The sequence below is a fragment of the Oncorhynchus masou genome, chromosome 12, assembly GCF_036934945.1.
Source record: "Oncorhynchus masou masou isolate Uvic2021 chromosome 12, UVic_Omas_1.1, whole genome shotgun sequence".
NCBI classification, from domain to species: Eukaryota; Metazoa; Chordata; class Actinopteri; order Salmoniformes; family Salmonidae; genus Oncorhynchus; species Oncorhynchus masou.
In genome coordinates, this window is record NC_088223.1 from 27,551,486 (window position 1) to 27,573,635 (window position 22,150).

The following is a 22,150-nucleotide window of genomic DNA, read 5'->3' on the forward strand; positions in this document are numbered from 1 at the left end:
CCACCCAGTTTATAACTGCCTTGAATTCCCCTCACAGTTAGGAGGCATACTAAATGTAAAGGTTCACTGATTCTTCCAACCAGGTCAAGGTCCAAGAGAGAGAGAGAAATGTGGTCAATGTCATTACAAGTAAACCTACTGCTGTTTATTCAGTGGTCTAGCCATGTACATGGTAGCCTATAGTTTGAAGAGAGGAGCATATTGACGCTATGAGATTAAAACACACACACATGCATACGCACACAGACACACGTCCATACAAAGGTGAACTGATTCTTCCAACCAGGTTAAGGTCCAAGACAGATCAATTGGGGTCAATTGTCATTACAGTAACCCTACTACTGTATATTCAGTAGTCTAGCCATGTAGGTGCAGTTTGATGAACATATTGACGCTATACACAAAAACAAATACACAGTCAGGCACAGACACAGATAGACACACACACAATATTATTTTGGGAGTAAGTGGATTCAACATCATTGAAGTTATAACTGTATGAATATGCATGTTTTCAACTTAGGTTACACTACATCTGTCAGAAGACGCATGTAAACTAGGTGTGATGCCAGTGGAGGCTCCTCAGAGGACGAAGGGAAGGACCATCCTCAGCGAATTTTCATAAAAATACAAATAGTGAAACATTTAAAAAGTGATCCTTTTTTTGATAAAACTACACTAAATATATTAATGTGACAAAACAATTGATTAAAACACACTGTTTTTCAATAAATGTTTACAGTAGCCTCAACAGCACTCTGTAGGGTAGCACGATGGTGTAGCCGGAAGGACAGCTAGCTTCCGTCCTCCTCTGGATACACTGACTTCAATACAAAACCTAGGAGGCTCATGGTTCTCACCCCCTTCCATACACTTACACAGGAATTATGACAAATTCCTGAGTGTCACGTTCTGACCTTTATTGCCTTTGTTTTGTCTTTATTTAGTATGGTCAGGGCATGAGTTGGGGTGGGCAGTCTATGTGTGTTTTTCTATGTTGGGGTTTTGAGTTCAGCCGAGTATGGTTCTCAATCAGAGGCAGGTGTCGTTAGTTGTCTCTGATTGAGAATCATACTTAGGTAGCCTGGGTTTCACTTTTGAGTTGTGGGTGTTTGTTTTCCGACTGAGTGTTTGTTGCCACACGGTGCTGTTTCGGTTTTATTCGTTTCACGGTTATTGTTTTGTAGTGTTCAGTTTATGTCTTTAAATAAACGTTATGGACACTTACCACGCTGCGCATCGGTCCTCCGATCCTTCTCGCTACTCCTCCTCAGAAGAGGAAGAATGCCGTTACACTAAGGACATCTTCCAACCTATCAGAGCACTTGCAGCATGAACTGACATGTTGTCCACCCCAACAAAAGGAACAGAGTATGAATCCAGTACTGAAAGCATAAGCTACAGCTAGCTTGCACTGCAGCGCATAAAATGCGGTGAGAGAGAAAGACAATAGTTGAACAGCTTTGAACAAATACATTTCTTCAAAAGTGAAGGAGAAGCAAGAAAGAGAGAGACACCCACACAGGGATGCTATGTTAGCTAGCTGGCTATGACTATACAACACAACACTGGATCTCTGGTCACATACAGCTGATGTGTTGTGCATTGAAGTCCACAAGCAAAGGGAAAAGGTGAGAGGAGTATAAAATAAAATAAATCCCCTTTAAGTATAGTGCGTAGACGTGAGAAGGAACACAATGTGGCTACTATGAAAATTAACTGTGTGTACGTTTGATCAGGGGTGTATTCATTCCACCGATTATGTAGAAAAACGTTTCTTAAACGGAAGAAAAACAGAACAAAACAGGGATAAACATACACTAATTTGTCCAACTGAAGCTCATTTGCAACTGTTGGACTAATGATTACACCCTAGATCAGCTAGAAGCATGCAAGAGTGTGGAAGGCGGTATTGAATGTGTCACTGTGTCCATTTTTTTCTTTCGAACTGTGTACACCTACGTTGTAAACTTTCATTCATAGGCTAGGTTGTAGCAACCTCAGAAAAGGTATAGGGCAAATTTGAGTATAAAGTAGTAGTTTGAATCTATCGATGTTGGCCTCCAAGGTTGCACAGAGGTCTAAGGCACTGCATCGCAGTTTCTAGCTGTGTCCCTAGAGATTCTGGTTAGAGTCCAGGCTCTGTCGAGAGCCGGCTGCGACCGGGAGACCCATGGGGCGGTGCACAATTGGCCAAGCATCGTCCAGGTTAGGTGAGGGTTTGGCTGGCAGGGATGTCCTTGCCCCATCGCGCTCTAGCGACTCCTGTGACGGGTCGGGCGCATGCACGCTGATATGGTCACCAGGGCGGCAGGGTAGCCTAGTGGTTAGAGCGTTGGACTAGTAACCGGAAGGTTGCAAGTTCAAACCCCCGAGCTGACAATGTACAAATCTGTCGTTCTGCCCCTGAACAGGCAGTTAACCCACTGTTCCCAGGCCGTCATTGAAAATAAGAATTTGTTCTTAACTGACTTGCCTGGTTAAATAAAGGTAAAATTAAAAAAAATTAAAAGGTGTATGGTGTTTCCTCCGACACATTGGTGTGGCTGGCTTCTAGGTTAAGCAGGAATTGTGTCAAGAAGCAGTTTGGCTTGGTTGGGTCGTGTTTTGGGGACGCATGGCTCTTGACCTTCGCCTCTCCCGAGTTCGTACGGGAGTTAGTGATGAGACAACACTAACTGCCAATTGGATACCATGAAATTGGGGTGAAAAAAATGTCAAATAAAAATATAATAATAATAATAATCTATCAATGTTACATTGAGCTGGGTGATTGGAATATGAATAACAGTCACCCGCTATGCTGTAATAGAAATAAAATAATCATCCTCCCTCATCTTAAATGGCACCAACCGCCACTGGGTGATGCTTGGTTTGTTTCCTGGCTGACGGATTCAAACAACAGCTCTCTGATTCCCCATAGCGATCAATCCGAGCGCTGCAGTTGTCAGTAGGCTACACTTCGTTTTCCTGGGTCCATGTTGAAGTTGGTCAGCCCAGACTTTCTCGCATACTCAGCTTCGTCGGGTCATTCCAGGCCACGCGTTGCATCTGTTCCATCCCGCTCGCAGGTACAACAAACACCGACTACATCCGCACAAACTCAGTAAGAGAGGAATGCACCGGCGGAGTGTCGGAAAATAGCATTTCTGTGTGCCGACCTGCGTATGTGGTATGTTGCCCCATTTTTGTGTTATTCTTTGCTGCGTATGTAGTATGTTGTCCAATTGTTGTGTTCTTCTTTGAAACGTCAATATTCCGGTGCAGGGAAAAGGTGCTCTTGAAAACATTACGTCCGTTTGTAGACGTTCCAGAAGTCGCTAGACTGTTCATTCGTTTGTCGATAAGAAACACTCCCTTTGCCTGATTATTGTCTACTTTCGTCGAATTGTTTTTTTTATACGATCTCTTGAGTTGGTGTTTGTTGTTCAGGCTAATGGCGGTCTGAAATCAAGGTTTTATAATGTGGGCGGATGTGAAATAATTTTGTGGCAGAATCGGCAGATTAATCTGGTGTGCATTTCGAATATTTTTTTTGTGTTGGCTACAGTTTGCATCAGAATTACAACTGCTGCATGCCATTGGCCAGTCAACAAGTATTTATAACGTTATATGGATTATAATTTGTTGCCGGTCAGTCTTTAGACACACAGGCCGGGGCGCTTTATAATTCAAATGCGCTGTTCAGAACATCTGGATAGCCTGCCCCAAATATTAACAAAACTTTGTCATGCAGGTTATTGTCTAAGTAGGCAAAATAAAATAGCCTATGCTCGCCTAACAACTTGATAGATGCAGAATGAATAATTAATAATGGCTTAAGAATGGCTTTGTGTACGTTAATAGGCCTTATTATTGGGCTATTAAAACTGTCTTGTAAGAGAAAATATTAGCGTTTCAAGTTTAAATGGTCAAGGGAAATGCCTTTCTTGCAAGCTCTAAACCAACAACGCAGTAATCAATATCAATGTAGTACTAAAAATAATATAAGGTGTAACAAAAACACAAGAAATAGAAATAAGAAATGTTGCCAATCACAATCAATGCTGAATTTCAAATGTTCAAAATAATATCCAATATGTATGAGTCATTCGTTCTTGAATCATATAAATAAGTTATGCATGAAGTAGCCTAACAGTAAGCTATTTGTCATTGGAGACACTGACCTATATAAGGCATAGACCTTTTTATATGGAAAATAAATACGTCATTTAGGCCTAGGCCTATGGCACAACACGGACAATCTAGAGATGTTAAAGGGTGAGGAAATGTTATGCAAGGTAAGGAGGAAATAGATGGTTGCTCTCATCGTTGAGATAACGTAGCTTCTCATGGCTGATAGGCGGGGTTTTGATTTTGGCACTGTGCAGGTCGTCTAATAGCCCATTGAAGGCATATCAGTCATGTTTGGAAGTAGCCAATATATTGCCCCTGTAATTTAATAATTATTTTAGGCTATAACGTTGCACCATCACTAATTCTTAGCCTAGACTACTAAGTGCTGTAAACGATTTTCTTTTCCGTTGTGGAAAGTTAATTATGATTTAAACTTCTATTACCACTGTAGGTAGTTACAATGTAACAATATTTTGTTGGAATGGTTACAATATTACGTCACGTGGATCTGATAAACATGTTCTGCAACCTCGTATCAACGTGCCTCAGAATGAAATTGTCCTTCCAGTGTTGCCGTAGATAGAGTTTCGGGACATGTATCAGAATTCTCTGCTCTCATGGATTCTGCTGTTCTGGCTGGGGGTATTTCAGGTCAAACGACAGCCTTCACAGCGATGCCGTGTGAAAATTGAAGTCAATTTGCGAACTGGTGAAGAAATCAAAAGCTGACCTAACGGTACGAGTAGACTTACAACACCTACATCGATACTTTAGGATAATTTGTGACACGAGTTAGCCCTAGTGTAAATTAACCGGGCGATATCCTAATGTAGCCCTATTGAACGCACCAAAGCACGCCTGCAGTGGATGTCTGATAGCCACTTGATTACGTAAATGTCCAATCCTTTCTGATCTGCCAGGGTTCTGTATTCAGGCTATTGAAACTTCGAGGTTGTTAGTTTGACACGGCATGAAAGCAGACTTTTGAATGTACTCGGTTGGCCTGTACTATCAGTGGACTTGCAGGATAACTTCTGATAAGGGAGTGGTCGAAATGTACACAATTGTTACCCGGAGGAAAATGGGGGAGGGTCATGCTTTTTCAATATCAGTCATCAGGGGGAGGGGTTAGTATTTTTTTATTTAGTCAAGGGGGGGTCATGTCATTTGTAATCGATTAATTAACAAACCTAACACAATCGTAAATCTAAGCACTGATGTTAGCACTATAGTTATGGGGGTGTATCCAAAATATTTGTGCTATTTTCCCCACCAAAAATGATCAGCACAGTGCTGGCAGTGGCATGAAAGGGCTGGGTTTTGATTAATAAACCAGTTGTGGGTTTATTGAGGTTAGGCCCCTCACTGGCCAATCAGAACGTGCTCGATGGATACATACGTGGTTGCTTCAATTGGTGTATTTATGGTATTTTATGTTTTGCATGGGAATCAACTTCAATGTTAGGCCATTATAGTTTGTTAAACCTCTTACAGAAATGAAATAACTAAATATCGACCCATCCCATCTTTGCTAAATATGTTAACTTGAACCAAATATAATGTTTTATATAAATATTTGGGGCCATCTTCGCATTCACACGTCTCCAGAAGTTGCATTGCACAGACGTTCTCACTATATCATTCAAGTTTTTCACAGAATTTAATAAAACCAATTAGTTGTTTTTTTCTTCCAACAACAACAATAAATGCATGTTCAATTTAACGATATCCTTAAATTGAGGTTAGCTGAAGGCTGGACTAAAAACGAACAAAAGATAACTCATGTAAAATATACTGTCCGTCAAATGTATGTATAAGCCAAAAGTAGAAGACTAAGTATTGTTGTCCATTAGTTTACTCCAGTTAGGAGAGGTGTGGTAGGTTTAGGGGAAAATAATAAAGGAAAATATATTAAAACAAATATATTTTTACAAAATAATATACATTACCTGTCAAACGTTTGGACACACCTACTCATTCCCGGGTTTTTATTTATTTTCTACATTGTAGAATAATAGTGCCAATGTCAAAACTATGAAATAACACACATGGAATCATGTAGTAAACAAAAAAGAGTTAAACAAATCAAAATATATTTGAGATTCTTCAATGTAGCCACCGTTTGCCTTGATGACTCCTTTGCACACTCTTGGCATTCTCTCAACCAGCTTCATGAGGTAGTCACCTGGAATACAAGGTGTGCCTTGTTAATTTGTGGAATTTCTTTCCTTAATGCATTTGAGCCAATCAGTTGTGTTGTGACAAGGTAGTGGTGATATACAGAAGATAGCCCTATTTGGTAAAAGACCAAGTCCATATTATGGCAAGAACAGCTCAAAAAAGCAAAGAGAAACGACAATCCATCATTTCTTTAATATATGCCAGTCAATCCATAACATTTCAAGAACTCAAAGTTTCTTTAAGTGTAGTTGCAAAAACCATAAAACGCTATGATGAGACTGGCTCTCATAAGGACCACCACAGGAAAGGAAGACCCAGAGTTACCTTTGCTGCAGAGGATAAGTTCATTAGAGTTGACTGCACCTCAGACTGGAGCCCATATAAATGCTTCACAGAGTTCATGTAACAGACACATCTCAACTAGAGGTTGAACGATTAATTGGAATGGCCGGTTGATTAGGGCGGATTTCAAGTTTTCATAGCAATCGGAAATCAGTATTTTCTTTGACACCGATTTGGCCGATTTAAAAAAAATATATATATAGATTTTTTTACACCTTTATCTTTTAACTAGGCAAGTCAGTTAACACAATCTTATTTTCAATGACGGCCTAGGAACGGTGGGTTAACTGCCTTGTTTAGGGGCAGAACAACAGATTTTTACCTTGTCAGCTCGGGGATTCAATCTTGGAACCTTACAGTTAACTAGTACAATGCTCTAACCACCTGATTACATTGCACTACACGAGGAGACTGCCTGTTACGCAAATGCAGTAAGAAGCCAAGGTAAGTTGCTAGCTAGCATTAAACTTATCTAATAAAAAACAATCATAACCACTAGTTAACTACACATGGTTGATGATATTACTAGTTTATCTAGCATGTCCTGCATTGCATATAATCGATGTGGTGCGTATTCGCGAAAAAGGACTGTCTTGCTCCAATGTGAACCTAACCATAAACACCAATGCCTTTCTTAAAATCAATACACAAGTATATATTTTTAAACCTGCATGTTTAGTTAATATTGCCTGCTAACCTGGCTCGTTGTGAACTCTGTGAAGACTATTTCTTCCTAACAAAGACAGCCAACTTTGCCAAACGGGGGATGATTTAACAAAAGCGCATTTGCAAAAAAGCACAATCGTTGCACGACTGTACCCAACCATAAACATCAATGCCTTTCTTAAAATCAATACACAGAAGTATATATTTTTAAACCTGCATATTTTCCCCAAAGAAATCCAGGTTAGCAGGCAATATTAACCAGGTGAAATTGTGTCACTTCTCTTGCATTCATTGCACTCAGAGTCGGTGAATATGCAACAGTTTGGGCCGCCTAATTTGCCAGAATTGTAGGTAATTATGACATACCATTGATGGTTGTGCAATGTAACAGGAATATTTAGACTTATGGATGCCACTCGTTAGATAAAATACGGAACGGTTCCGTATTTCACTGAAAGAATAAACATCTTAAAGCTCCGCCTTATCTCAGTTCACTGGTCATGATGGCAACACCCATCCGTAGCACGCGCTCCAGCAGGTGTATCTCACTGATCATCCCTAAAGCCAACACCTCATTTGGCCGCCTTTCGTTCCAGTACTCTGCTGCCTGTGACTGGAACGAATTGCAAAAATCCCTGAAGTTGGAGACTTTTATCTCCCTCACCAACTTCAAACTTGTGCTATCTGAGCAGCTAACCGATCGCTGTAGCTGTACATAGTCTATTGGTAAATAGCCCACCCATTTTCACCTACCTCATCCCCATACTTTTTTTATTTATTTACTTTTCTGCTCTTTTGCACACCAATATCTCTACCTGTACATGACCATCTGATCATTTATCACTCCAGTGTTAATCTGCAAAATTGTAATTATTCGCCTACCTCCTCATGCCATTTGCACACAATGTATATAGACTCCCCTTTTTTTGTACTGTGTTATTGACTTGTTAATTGTTTACTCCATGTGTAACTCTGTGTTGTCTGTTCACACTGCTAAGCTTTATCTTGGCCAGGTCGCAGTTGCAAATGAGAACTTGTTCTCAACTAGCCTACCTGGTTAAATAAAGGTGAAATAAAAAATAAAAATAAAATAAAATCTTGTTTTCGAGATGATAGTTTCCGGATTCGACCATATTAATGACCTACGGCTCGTATTTGTGTGTTATGTTATAATTAAGTCTATGATTTGATAGAGCAGTCTGACTGAGCGATGGTAGGCACAAGCAGGCTCGTAAGCATTCATTCAAACAACTCTTGTGCGTTTTGCCAGCAGCTTGTAGCTGTGCTTCAAGCATTGAGCTGTCTATGACTTCAAGCCTATCAACCCCCGAGATTAGGCTGGTGTAACCGATGTGAAATGGCTAGCTAGCGGGGTGCACGCTAATAGTGTTTCAAACGTCACCCGCTCTGAGAATTGGAGTGGTTGTTCCCCTTGCTCTGCAAGGGCCGCGGCTTTTGTGGTGCGATGGGTAACGCTGCTTCGAGGGTGGCTGTTGTCGATGTGTTCCTGGTTTGAGCCCAGGTAGGGGCGAGGAGAGGGACGGAAGCTACAGTGGGGCAAAAAAGTATTTTGTCAGCCACCAATTGTGCAAGTTCTTCCACTTAAAAAGATGAGAGGCCTGTAATTTTCATCATAGGTACACTTCAACTATGACAGACAAAATGAGAAGAAAAAACAATCCAGAAAATCACATTGTAGGATTTAATGAATTTATTTGCAAATTATGGTGGAAAATAAGTATTTGGTCAATAACAAAAGTTTATCTCAATACTTTGTTACATACCCTTTCTTGGCAATGAAAGAGGTCAAACATTTTCTGTATGTCTTCACAAGGTTTTCACACACTGTTGCTGGTATTTTGGCCCATTCCTCCATGCAGATCTCCTCTAGAGCAGTGATGTTTTAAGGCTGTTGATGGGCAACACGGACTTTCAACTCCCTCCAAAGATTTTCTATGGGGTTGAGATCTGGAGACTGGCTAGGCCACTCCAGGACCTTGAAATGCTTCTTACGAAGCCACTCGTTCGTTGCCCGGGCGGTGTGTTTGGGATCATTGTCATGCTGAAAGACCCATCCACGTTTCATCTTCAATGCCCTTGCTGATGGAAGGAGGTTTTCACTAAAAGTCTCACGATACATGGCCCCATTCTTTCCTTTACACGGATCAGTCGTCCTGGTCCCTTTGCAGAAAAACAGCCCCAAAGCATGATGTTTCCACCCTCATGCTTCACAGTAGGTAGGTCCTCCAAACACAACGAGTTGAGTTTTTACCAAAAAGTTATATTTTGGTTTCATCTGACCATATGACATTCTCCCAATCTTCTTCTGGATCATCCAAATGCTCTCTAGCAAACTTCAGACGGGCCTGGCTTAAGCAGGGGGACACATCTGGCACTGCAGGATTTGAGTCCCTGGCGGCGTAGTGTGTTACTGATGGTAGGCTTTGTTACTTTGGTCCCAGCTCTCTGCAGGTCATTCACTAGGTCCCGCCGTGTGGTTCTGGGATTTTTGCTCACCGTTCTTGTGATCATTTTGACCCCACGGGGTGAGATCTTGCGTGGAGCCCCAGATCGAGGGAGGTTATCAGTGGTCTTGTATGTCTTCCATTTCCTAATAATTGCTCCCACAGTTGATTTCTTCAAACTAAGCTGCTTACCTATTGCAGATTCAGTCTTCCCAGCCTGGTGCAGGTCTCCAATTTTGTTTCTGGTGTCCTTTGACAGCTCTTTGGTCTTGGCCATAGTGGAGTTTGGAGTGTGACTGTTTGAGGTTGTGGACAGGTGTCTTTTATACTGATGACAAGTTCAAACAGGTGCCATTAATACAGGTAACGAGTGGAGGACAGAGCAGCCTCTTAAAGAAGAAGTTGCAGGTCTGTGAGAGACAGAAATCTTGCTTGTTTGTAGGTGACCAAATACTTATTTTCCAGCATAATTTGCAAATCAATTCAATAAAAATCCTACAATGTGATTTTATGATGAAAATTACAGGCCTCTCTCATCTTTTTAAGTGGGAGAACATGCACAATTGGTGGCTGACTAAATACTTTTTTGCCCCACTGTATACTGTTACACTGGCAATACTAACTTTCCTATAAGAACATCCAACAGTCAAAGGTATATGAAATACAAATGGTATAGAGAGAAATAGTCCTATAATTCCTATAATAACTACAACCTAAAACTTCTTACCTGGGAATATTGAAGACTCCTGTTAAAAGGAACCACCAGCTTTCATATGTTCTCATGTTCTGAGCAAGGAACTTAAACGTTAGCTTTTTTACGTGGCACATATTGCACCTTTACTTTCTTTTCCAACACTTTGTTTTTGCATTATTTAAATCAAATTGAACATGTTTCATTATTTATTTGAGGCTAAATTATTTTATTGATGTATTATATTAAGTTAAAATAAGTGTTCATTCACTATTGTCATTATTACAAATATATAAAAACATTTTTTTTAAATCGGCCAATCAATTAGTATCGACTTTTTTTTGGGTCCTCCAATAATCGGTATCGGCTTTGAAAAATCATAATCGGTCGACCTCTGATCTCAACATCAACTGTTCAGAAGAGACTGTGTGAATCAGTCCTTCATGGTCAAATTGCTGCATAGAAACCATTACTAAAGGATACCAATAATAAGAAGAGACTTGCTTGGGCCGAGAAACACGAGCAATGGACATTAGACAGGTGGAAATCTGTCCTTTTGGTCTGAGTCCAAATTTGAGATTTTTGGTTCCAACCGCTGTGTTTTTGTGAGATGCAGAGTAGGTGAACAGATGATCTCCGCATGTGTGGTTCCCACCATGAAGTATGGAGGAGGGGTGATGGTTTGGGGGTGCTTTGCTGGTGACACCGTCAGTGATCTAGTTAGAATTCAAGGCACAGTTAACCAGCATGGCTATCACAGATACGCCATCCCATCTGGTTTACGGTTAGTGGGACTGTCATTTGTTTTTCAACAGGACAATGACCCAGCATACCTCCAGGATGTGTAAGGGCTATTTGACCAAGAAGGAGAGTGATGGAGTGCTGCATCAGATAACATGGCCTCCACAATCACCTGACCTTTACATTACATTACATTTAAGTCATTTGGCAGACGCTCTTATCCAGAGCAACTTATCAACCTAATTGAGATGGTTTGGGATGAGTTGGACTACAGAGTGAAGGAAAAGCAGCCAACAAGTGCTCAGCATATGTGAGAACTCCTTCAAGACTGTTGGAAAAGTATTCCTCATGAACCTGGTTGAGAGAATGCCAAGAGGGTGCAAAGCTGTCAAGGCAAAGGGTGGCTTCTTTGAAGAATATAAAATAAATGTTGATTTGTTTAACACTTTTTTTGGTTACTACATGATTCCTTCTGTGTTATTTTCATAGTTTTGATGTCTTCACTATTATTCCACAATGTAGAAAATAATAAAAATAAAGAAAAACCCTTGAATGAGTAGGTGTATCCAAACCTTTGACTGGTACTGTATATTGACAAAAAAATATGTGGGGGATTGGAAATTATGCAGAAAATTACAATAATTGAAGCCACAATCTATCTGCAATATGAAGTCCTCTGTTTTAGTGCTTTTTGCTAAATGAGTTGTACAGGTTTTTGTTCTATTACAGTTACCTTGGGGTTGACGTACCAACTAACAATCTTAATTATTTTTTGTATTTATTTGTGTATTTTGCCCCCTTTTTTCTCCCTAATTTCGTGATATCCAATTGCGATCCAGTTATGATCTTGTCTCATCGTTTCGACTCCCCAATGGGATCGGGAGAGACAAAGGTGGAGTTACCCGTCCTCCGAAACATGACCCTCCAAACCGCGCTTCTTAACACTCGCCCGCTTAACCCGGAAGCCAGCTGCACCAATGTGTTGGAGGAAACACTGTTCAACTGACGACCGTGGTCAGCCTGCATTAATGGGTTACGTGTGTAGATTGCTTAGGATGTTTTATTTATTTAAGGGTGTAACGTAACAAAATGTGGGAAAAGTCAAGGGGGCTGAATACTTTCCAAGGGCACTGTACAGTTCTTGACCAAAGCTTGAAACTGAACGTGATTAGAAACACCGTTTGTGGATTTTGGAGTACTCTTCATTTCAAAATACTGTTCATATCTACAGTGAGTAGAAGTTAGCCTATATTCATATTCTCTAATGAGAATACCTAAGGTATTTTGGTATTTCTGTACTAGCTGTCCACTGCCATAGGGTGCGTCAATGCTCTGTTCAAAAGTAGTGTACTATGTAGGGAATAGGGCTCCATTTGGGATGCAGACTTCCTTCTTTGACTTTAATGTGATAACTAACTTTGTCAATGTTATTGGATTTGTACAGAGACTTGCATGGTGTGCTACCAAGAGGTGTCTTTTAAAATGTCTGCCCTTTCAAACACTGCATGTCTTGTGTCAGGAGCAATTTGAGTGTAGCACACCGTTTAGCCTAATCCTGTTTTATTGAGGGAAAAACCGAGATGGAACAAATTGGGTGCTACATGGTTGGTTGTTCTTCCAGCTTTGACTGCAAAATTCTGGAAACTTTCCCCAAATTCTCTGGTTTTCTTAATCTTCGTTGGAGGACTCAGGATTTCCTGCTTTTGACCTCATCTGGGAATTTCTTACTGTTAAATACAAGCGCTTAAAAGAACAATATTAATATTGAATCATGATTGTGATTATTTATTGCTTGGATTTAAATGCATCAGTTGTAGAAATGGTTTGGTTTGATTGAGTATTTGTAGTGGTGATTGTTTGATTTGAAGGGTTGAGTAGACACTGTCAGCTTGTAGATACAGTGCTGGGTATCGGAGAGTTGTTAGTGTTGATCCTGTTCCCTATATAGAGCACTACTTCTGACCAGTCCTATGGGACACTGTGGTACCTTAAGTCACACACGTGGTGCTCCAAAAGGGAGAAGGTTTATCAAACAACATGCCAGTTTTCTTATATCTTCCAGAGGTCATGGGCTTCTTCCGAACAAAGCCCACGGCGTAGTGGTGTACTTTTGTTTCCTTGTTGAGTTTTTTTTTTCTTCCATGAATTGCGTGTTTTATCTCCATGAAGGGGCAGACTGCCTGGCTACCTTTTTTAAAGCAAAAAAAAAATCAACGTAAGGAAAGAAAAAAGATTGCGTGGCTTTAAAATGTATAACTAGTTTTGAGAGTCTCAAAGTAAAGAAATAGTTTTACTAGATAAGCCTAGGCTATATTGTAAGTGAGGCTTGTCAGTTAGACCCAGGGTTGTTTTCAGTAGTTGCCATCTTTCGTCTTCTTCCAGCGAACAAAGTAAGCCTAAGCCATTTGCGAAGAAGCTTTGAATAAAAAGAAACTTGCTCAAACCTTGCATTATGACAAAAAAGACTTGCTGTGTGTTGGTCAAACTTTAGGGAATAGACCAAATGTCTAAAGGCTGGATAGGGCATGAGACTTGCAGCACGTCTTTTTAAAAGCTATGATTAATTTTAACGGCACAGCCAAGTTCAAACATATAACTCCTGCGCTGTTGAATAACTCAACTATTACAACCCTCACATTCCCATCCCATTAAAGCCTACAGTGTCTGTGTCCCAAACGGCTCATAGGGCTCTATCAAATGTAGTGCTCTATATAGTATCTCCATACATTATCTCCTCAACCAACAGTAAATGATTGTTCTATGTCTGTCTGTCCATGCTTTCTCCATCCTGCTCTACTCCATGTTAGGCCAGTCACTCTTCATGAAAGTCATAGTTTAATTCTCTGACTTGCAGTCTCTCACCCTACATACACAAACATTTCATGAGCTGTTACAGATCAGGCCAGACTCATATGTTCTACTCAAGAGTTCTGAGGCCTGCGGCCCAAGTTTTGGGTTCTCCATGTCAATAATCAGTTGATGGATACCACTACACCCTGCTCCATGCCACCTCGGAGTTGTTGTAAGGGCTCAAGGTCTTCCTTCTTGGTCTGCTCAGACCTGGGTTCAAACACTATTTGTTTCCTTCAAATACTTAATTATCTTGCCTGGCAATATGGAACCTATGGAATAGTCTGAAAAGTACGAAACCATGCAAACCCCTTATGGGCCTTGGTCAAAAATAGTGCACTTTAAAGGGAATAGGGTGTCATTTGGGAGAGAACCGTTATCTCACATCTTTGAGCGAGCTAAAATGCTCTCTCACTCACTCACTCACTCACTCACTCACCCACTCACTCACTCATATTTCATCACTGACCGGCTGGATGGCTGCAAGCTGTGCTGTGTTCTAACTGTTCTGACTATATTCAGTCTGCTAATATCCACTAATCATGCTGCTAATGTCCACTAATCCCACTGCTAATGCCCACTAATCACACTGCTAATGCCCACTAATCACACTGCTAATGCCCACTAATCACACTGCTAATGCCCACTAATCACACTGCGAATACCCACTAATCACTCTGCTAATGCCCACTAATCACACTGCTAATGCCCACTAATCCTCTGCTAATGCTCACTAATCACACTGCTAATGCCCACTAATCCTCTGCTAATGCCCACTAATCCTCTGCTAATGCCCACATGAAATGATATTGCACTTTAGCAGAATTTTTAACATAGAGGCTGGGATTCAAACAAATTGACTTTAGAAGGTGATTTCTGCTCTAGCTGACATTGGCATTGTTTTCAGCCAACAGCTTTTAATGCAGTGGGCTAAATTAGGGTCACGGAGAGTGTTTATTGGTAATCTTAAACAAATATCATTTGAAACAAAAGGATACACCTCACACACGTGTTTATGGGTTTAAACAAAAGAAGACACTATGTACCAGGTCAGGTATAGAGTTTAAATGCATTACTTAAAAAATATATATATATTTTACCCCCTTTTCTCCCCATTTACGTTGTATCCAATTGTTAGTAGTTACTATCTTGTCTCATCGCTACAACTCCCGTACGGGAGAGACGAAGGTTGAAAGCCATGCGTCCTCCGAAACACAACCCAAGCAAGCCGCACTGCTTCTTAACACAGCACGCATCCAACCCAGAAGCCAATGTGTCGGAGGAACACCGTGCACCTGGCGACCTGGTTGCCCGGCCCGCCACAGGAGTCGCTAGTGCGCGATGAGACAAAGATATCCCTACCGGCCAAAGCCTCCCTAATCCGGACGGCGCTAGGCCAAATGGACCTCGCCTTGGTGCAAACCCAGAGTCTCTGGTGTCACAGCTAGCACTGCGATGCAGTGCTCTAGACCACTGCGCCACCCGGGAGGCCCTAAATGTATTACATTTTGAGTTTGCATACCAATATTACACTTTATATAAATAACAAAAGACTGAAATATAACAAGACTTTGACATAGACAACACCTGACTTTTTAATATTTTTTTGTAAAAAAATTCTTTTACATTTTGAAATGATGAAAAATATGTATAATATTCCACCCATGAGCACACTAGAGGGTGTTTAGTCATTTGACTGCAGGAAAGGTCTACAAGTCTAATGCTGTGTGCAGCTCGTTAAATCTGTGTTGGTTTGAATCCAGGGCTAAACCTTAACCTACCGTATGATGATGCTGCTTACAAAAGCAGAGATACTTGTTAGGTTATGGGCCCCGGTCAAAAGTAGTGCACTATATAGGGAATAGGGTGCCATTTGGGACACATCATTGAATGCAAACCACTCGTGTTCCTGTGAGGTAAAGGAAGAGAATTGATCCAAGTTCTGATTTAGATAGTACAGTGTTTTGGAATGGTTTGATCGTCAATCACATGAATCTCTTGAAGCGGTAAGCGATCCGATTATATAATAGGTCAGGTAGATACACATTGTTTACTCCTGCAGGAGAGTAAGTATTATCCACCTGTTTCAGCCCTTCTCCACAGAGGCTCCTCTGTTTAGCTCAGTGGGGTTGTTTTTTTCCCTTAACGTCCCTATAGGGGAGTTTATGAATGTTGCAGAAAATAGACATTGGCCAGATGGCAAACAGACAGGCAGGCAGCTACAGGTAGCATTGGGTTGGTATGTTAGAATGGATGAACCCACAGAATGCCCCAGAAGGAGTTGTACCTGGTCCATCTCCTCTCTGGAAGATGAGTCTCCTGATGTGCCACAGACCTGTGTTCAAATACTATTTAATATATTTTATATACTTTTTTAACATTCAAGCTCAGATAAAGTATTTCAAATAATTTGGTGATATTTGAATCCAGGTCTGATGTGCATACAGGCCCCTGGGAGGGTCTGGAAGGCATTCAGCTGGGGAGTTGAACCACGGTTTCGGAAGAGACAAGATGTTTTAAAGAATGTATGTTTTCTTCTGATAAATGAACGGCGGAGTTTAATGGTCGTCGGTGTCAGATGACGTAACAAACAGAACAGAACACACACACAACACATGCCTAGAACAGAACACCGCTGTATGAGGAAAGGACAGCATGAGAAAGACTACTTGACAGCTGAGTAATGAAATTGTCTTGTGTTCCTGTGGTCTGGTGTTTGTGTGTGTCAACCCTGGACAAAATGTGCAGCTTGGCAGCAAAGTGGCAGCTTGGCCTCTTGACTACCGACAGCAGCACCAAGGCTATTTCCCAAATGGCACCCTATTCCCAAATGGGCTCATAGTGCACTATTTTTGAAATAGCCCTATGTAGAGAATAGGGTGCTATTTGGGACACAGCACAAGCATCTGCAATGGTTTAGCACAACCTCAGATAGTCAACCCAGCATGTTCTCAGGAACATCTTAATGATTCTTACATTTTTATCAAGATCACAGAAAAATGCTAAAGAGAGAGCTTTGCCCAAACACAAACACGGCTTCTTCTTTCTGCAAGCCTGTACATGTTTGAACATAATAATTGCTGCATTTCTGGTTTGTTTTCTTTACAATGTACTGTACCAACCGATGTGATGTGGTCTGGGAGGTGTACAGATGTAGGGTTCTTAATTTGACCACCCTGTTGCAGGATAACGTTCTTGCAATGCATTTGGATTTCCACTTAGAAATTTCAGACTTGATTTTCCCTGATGAAAATGTAAATTAATTATAATCCACATAATAATTCACATTTCCTATTGTAGCAAACTGGCTCAAATGAAGATCCTACATCTGTATAGTGGTGAAGCCTTGTTGATTGAACTGTTAAGACCTGATTCACCCTTCTTATTTCTGTTCCTGAAGTTGTCTGTAGTGTCATACATTACTATGGCTCTTGTAGTATTGACATGTAAAGTACCAGTCAAAAGTTTGGGCACCTACTCATTCCAGGATTTTTCTTTATTTTTAATATTTTCTGCATTGTAGAATAATAGTGAAGACATCACATCTATGAAATAACACATATGGAATAATGTAGTAACCAAAAAGATTCTTCAAAGTAGCCACCCTTTGCTCTGTTGACAGCTTTGCACACTCTTGGCATTGTCTCAACCAGCTTCGTGAGGTAGCATCCTGAAATGCATTTCAATTAACAAGTGTTCCTTGTTAATTTGTGGAATTTCTTTCCTTCTTAATGCGTTTGAGCCAATCAGTTGTGTTGTGACAAGGTAGGGGTGGTATACAGAAGATAGCCCTATTTGGTAAAAGTCAAACTCCATGTTATGGCAACAGCAGCTCAAATAGGCAAAGAGAAATGACAGTCCGTCATTACTTTAAGACATGAAGGTGAGTCAATGCAGAAAATTTCAAGAACTTTGAAAGTTTCTTCAAGAGCAGTCGCAAAAACCATCAAGCTCTCTGATGAAACTGGCTCTCATGAGGACCGCCACAGGAAAGAAAGACCCAGAGTTACCTCTGCTGATAAGTTCATTGGAGTTGACTGGACCTCAGGTTTCAGCCCAAAGTAATGCTTCTCAGAGTTCAAATAACAGACACATCTCAACATCAACTGTTCAGAGGAGACTGCGTGAATCAGGCCTTCATGGTTGAATTGCTGCAGAGAAACCACTACTAAAGGACACCAATAATAAGAAGAGACTTGCTTGGGCCAAGAAACACGAGCAATGGACATTAGACTGGTGGAAATCTGTCCTTTTGGTCTGATGAGTCCAAATTGGAGATTTTTGGTTCCAACCGCCGTGCCTTTGTGAGACGCAGAGCAGGTGAACAGATGATCTCCGCATGTGTTGCTCCCACCATGAAGCATGGAAGAGGATGTGTGATGGTGCTTTGCTGGTGACAGTCTGTGATTTATTTAGAATTCAAGGAACACTTAACCAGCATGGATACCACAGCATTCTGCAGCGATACGCCATCCCATCTGATTTTGCAGTTAGTGGGACTATAATTTATTTTTCAACAGGACAATGACCCAGCACACCTCCAGGATGTGTAAGGGCTATTTGACCGAGAAGGAAAGTGATGGAGTGCTGCATCAGATGACCTGGCCTTCACAATCACCCGACCTCAACCCAATTGAGATGGTTTGGGATTAGTTGGACCGCAGAGTGAAGGAAAAGCAGTCAACAAGTGCTCAGCATATGTAGGAACTCCTTCAATACAGTTGGAAAAGCATTCCTTATGAAGCTGGTTGAGATAATGCCAAGAGTGTGCAAAGATGTCATCAAGGCAAAGGGTGGCTACTTTGAAGAATCAAAAATATTAAATATATGTGAATAAACACTTTTGTTTTTGGTTTCCACGTGATTCCATATGTGTTATTTCATAGTTGTGATGTCTTCACTATTATTCTACAATGTAGAAAATAGTAAAATTAAAGAAAAACCCTTGAATAAGTAGGTGTCCAAACTTTTGACTGGTACTGTACATTGCCACCCTTTGGCCTATACAGAAATACATTGGCCTGGTGTTCAGCAGTGTGTATGTTGGTAAAATAAGTAAGCCTTGCCCGAGCTAGAATGGCCCACAGGACAGGAGCCTCCCACTGTGCACAGACATCAATTCAACATCTATTCCATGTTGATTCAATGTAATTTCAACTAGTGTGTGCTCAGGCTGTCTCCTGTTTCTGTAACGTAAGGCAGCTTGTACACATTTCATCAGAGCAGAGAATCTTGTTTCTCATGGTGTGAGTCCTTTAGGTACCTTTTGGAAAACTCCACGTGGGCTGTCATGTGCCTTTTAGTGAGGAGTGGCTTCCATCTGGCCACTCTACCATAAAGGACTGATTGGTGGAGTGCTGCAGAGATGTTTGTCCTTCTGGAAGGTTCTTCCATCTCCACAGAGGAACTCTGGAGCTAAGCGTCACGTCTGAAGAAAAACCTGGCACCATCCCTACGGTGAAGCATGGGGGTGGCAGCATCATGCTGTGGGGATGTTTTTCAGAGGCAGGGACTGGGAGACTAGTCAGGATCGAGGGAAAGATGAACGGAGTGAAGTATAGAGAGATCCTTGATGAACCTGCTTCAGAGCACTCAGGACCTCAGACTGGGGTGAAGGTTAATTTTCCAACAGAACAACGACCCTAAGCAGACAGCCAAGACGATGCATGAATGGCTTCGGGACAAGTCTCTGAAGGCTCTTGAGTCGCCCAGCCAGAGCCCAGACTTGAACCCGGTCAAACATCTCTGGAGACACCTGAAAATAGCTGTGCAGTGACAGTCCCCATCCAACCTGACAGAGCTTGAGAGGATCTTCCGAGAAGAATGGGAGAAACTCCCCAAATGCAGGTGTTCCAAGCTTGTAGTGTCAAACCCAAGAAGTCTCAAGGCTGTAATCTTTGCCAAACATGCTTTAACAAAGTACTAAGTAAAGGGTCTGAATCCTTATGTAAATGTGATATTTCAGTTTTTTTATTTTAAATTTGAAAACATTTCTAAAAACCTGTTTTTACTTTGTCAATGTGGGGTATTGTGTGTAGATGAGGGGGAAAACAATTTAACGATTTTTAGAATAAGGCCTACCGTAGCAATGTGGAAAACGTCAAGTCTGAATACCTCCCCAATGCACTGTATATGGATGCTTTATAAAGCCAGACACATTTGTGGACACAATTAAGTTGGTTTCCTCTCTCCTCATTTTTCTTAGACAATTAAGGCAAGGGCGGTTTTCTCATCTCTTAACTCTGATTTTGCCTCTGCCGCATTGTTCTGAACACCAATATAATGGGTAACTTTGCAATTATGCACGTAGCAACATGGTCTAGAAAAAGGCACCAATTCAACAGCACAGTGATGCGTTTCAGAACCGCGGACAGCGACCATTATCCAACACGGGAGAAAGCTCATTTGTCCTAAAAAAATAAATAATATTTTTTGTGTTGCACCATTGTTCTTACATTATATAACCATAAACAATTTCAGTAGCCTATGTCTTAGACTGCAGGACTGTGCCATACCCACTGCCTCAACAATAGATCAGTCCACTCAGACCGCATCGAATCACATAGGTGTCTTGTACATCAAGGTTATTTATTTATTTGTTTTTTGCTTACTGATTGACTAAAGAAATCTCAGTTGACTAAAGAAATCTCAGTTGACCAACAGCCTATCGACCAAACAATTGAATAGTCGACTAAATAGAGTCAGCCCGAGTCCATAAAATGTTTAAGCTTTAAGTAGAAGCCTAAGTGTTGTTGTCCATTAGTTTACTCCAAGTAGTGAGGTGTGGTGGGGTAAAATAAAAAAGTCAGGGATTGATAGATGGGTAACAATAACTAAGCAGACATTGAATATCTCTTAAGCATGGTCAAGTTAATAATTATACTGCGGATTATATTTAAAACACCCAGACACAAGATAGTCACCCTTCTGAAATGAGCTCCAAGACAGGAACGAAACTGCTCAGGGATGTTACCATGAGGCCATTGGTGTTTTTAAAACAGCTACTGAATTCAATGTCTGTGATGGTAGAAAACTGAGGATGGATCAACAACATTGTAGTGACACCACAATAATGACCTAAATGACAGAGTGAAAAGAAGACGCACACAAGATGTTTGGAATATTTTTATTCTGTAAATGTGTAACAAGGCAGTAAAGTAATACTCCAAGAACATCACAGCAAAGGAATACACTTTTTGGCCATAAATGCAAAGTTTTGTGTTTGGTTCAAATCCAACAAATCACTGAGTAACTGCCTACTTATTTTCAAGCATGGTGGTGGCTGCACCATGGTCGGGGTATGCTTGACATCGGTGAAAACTGGGGTGTTTCTCAGGATAAAAAGAAACGGCATGGAGCTATGAACAGGCAAAATCTGAGGAAAACCTGCTTCAGTCTTTTCTCCAGAGACTGGGAGAGGAATTCACCTTTCAGCACGGCAATAACCTTCAACACAAGGCCAAATCTATGATGGAGTTGCTTACCAGGAAGACAGTGAATGTTCCTGAATGGCCAAGTTACAGTTTTCACTTAAATCTGCTTGAAAATCTATGACAACTTAGATGACAACTCTTGACAGAGCTTGAAGAATTATTTCAAACAATAATGGGCAAATATTACACTCCAGGTGTGCAAAGCTCTTAGACTTACCCAAGAAGACGCATAGCTGTAATCGATGCCAAAAGGGTTTCTAACATGTATTGATTTAGGGAGCTAAATACTTATGCAACGACTATATTTTATATTTTTAGTTGTTTTTTACTTTGACACTACTGTATTTTGTGTAGATTGTTGGCAAAAAAATTAAAATGAAATATATTTTAATCCCACTTTGTAACACAATAAAATGGGAAGAAATCCCAAGGGTCTGTGCTTTTCCAAGGCACTGTACATTACCATCACTATGTAATCTGAGATTAAATTGCTACATGATTTGCCATTTTAGAGGAACGGAAACTAGGAAAGAGTCGGTGGTTGTAATTGATTAAGGTTTGATTAAAAAGTATGGATTTCAGAGACGGGCATGCAACAGAAGAGGACAAACATGGGTAGGGGTGCACGGTAAAGGGTTAAAAAAAGTTTACAAATTTAAAGAATC

The 22,150-nt window shown here is 40.8% G+C and overlaps 1 protein-coding gene across 4 annotated transcripts in view; it reads left to right on the forward strand.

The window, feature by feature from the left end:
- The first annotated feature begins 2,927 nt into the window (after window positions 1–2,927).
- Window positions 2,928–22,150, forward strand: part of LOC135549790 (thyroid hormone receptor beta-like) — a 125,099-nt gene continuing 105,876 nt past the window's right edge. For 2 of the 4 annotated variants that reach the window (XM_064980087.1, XM_064980086.1), the window contains exon 1: window positions 2,928–3,172. The gene's annotated coding sequence lies outside the window, so the exon portion shown is untranslated. Of the gene's footprint in view, window positions 3,173–4,747; window positions 4,853–22,150 lie in introns of those variants that run through there. The other 2 variants (XM_064980088.1, XM_064980091.1) reach the window with 2 other exon arrangements.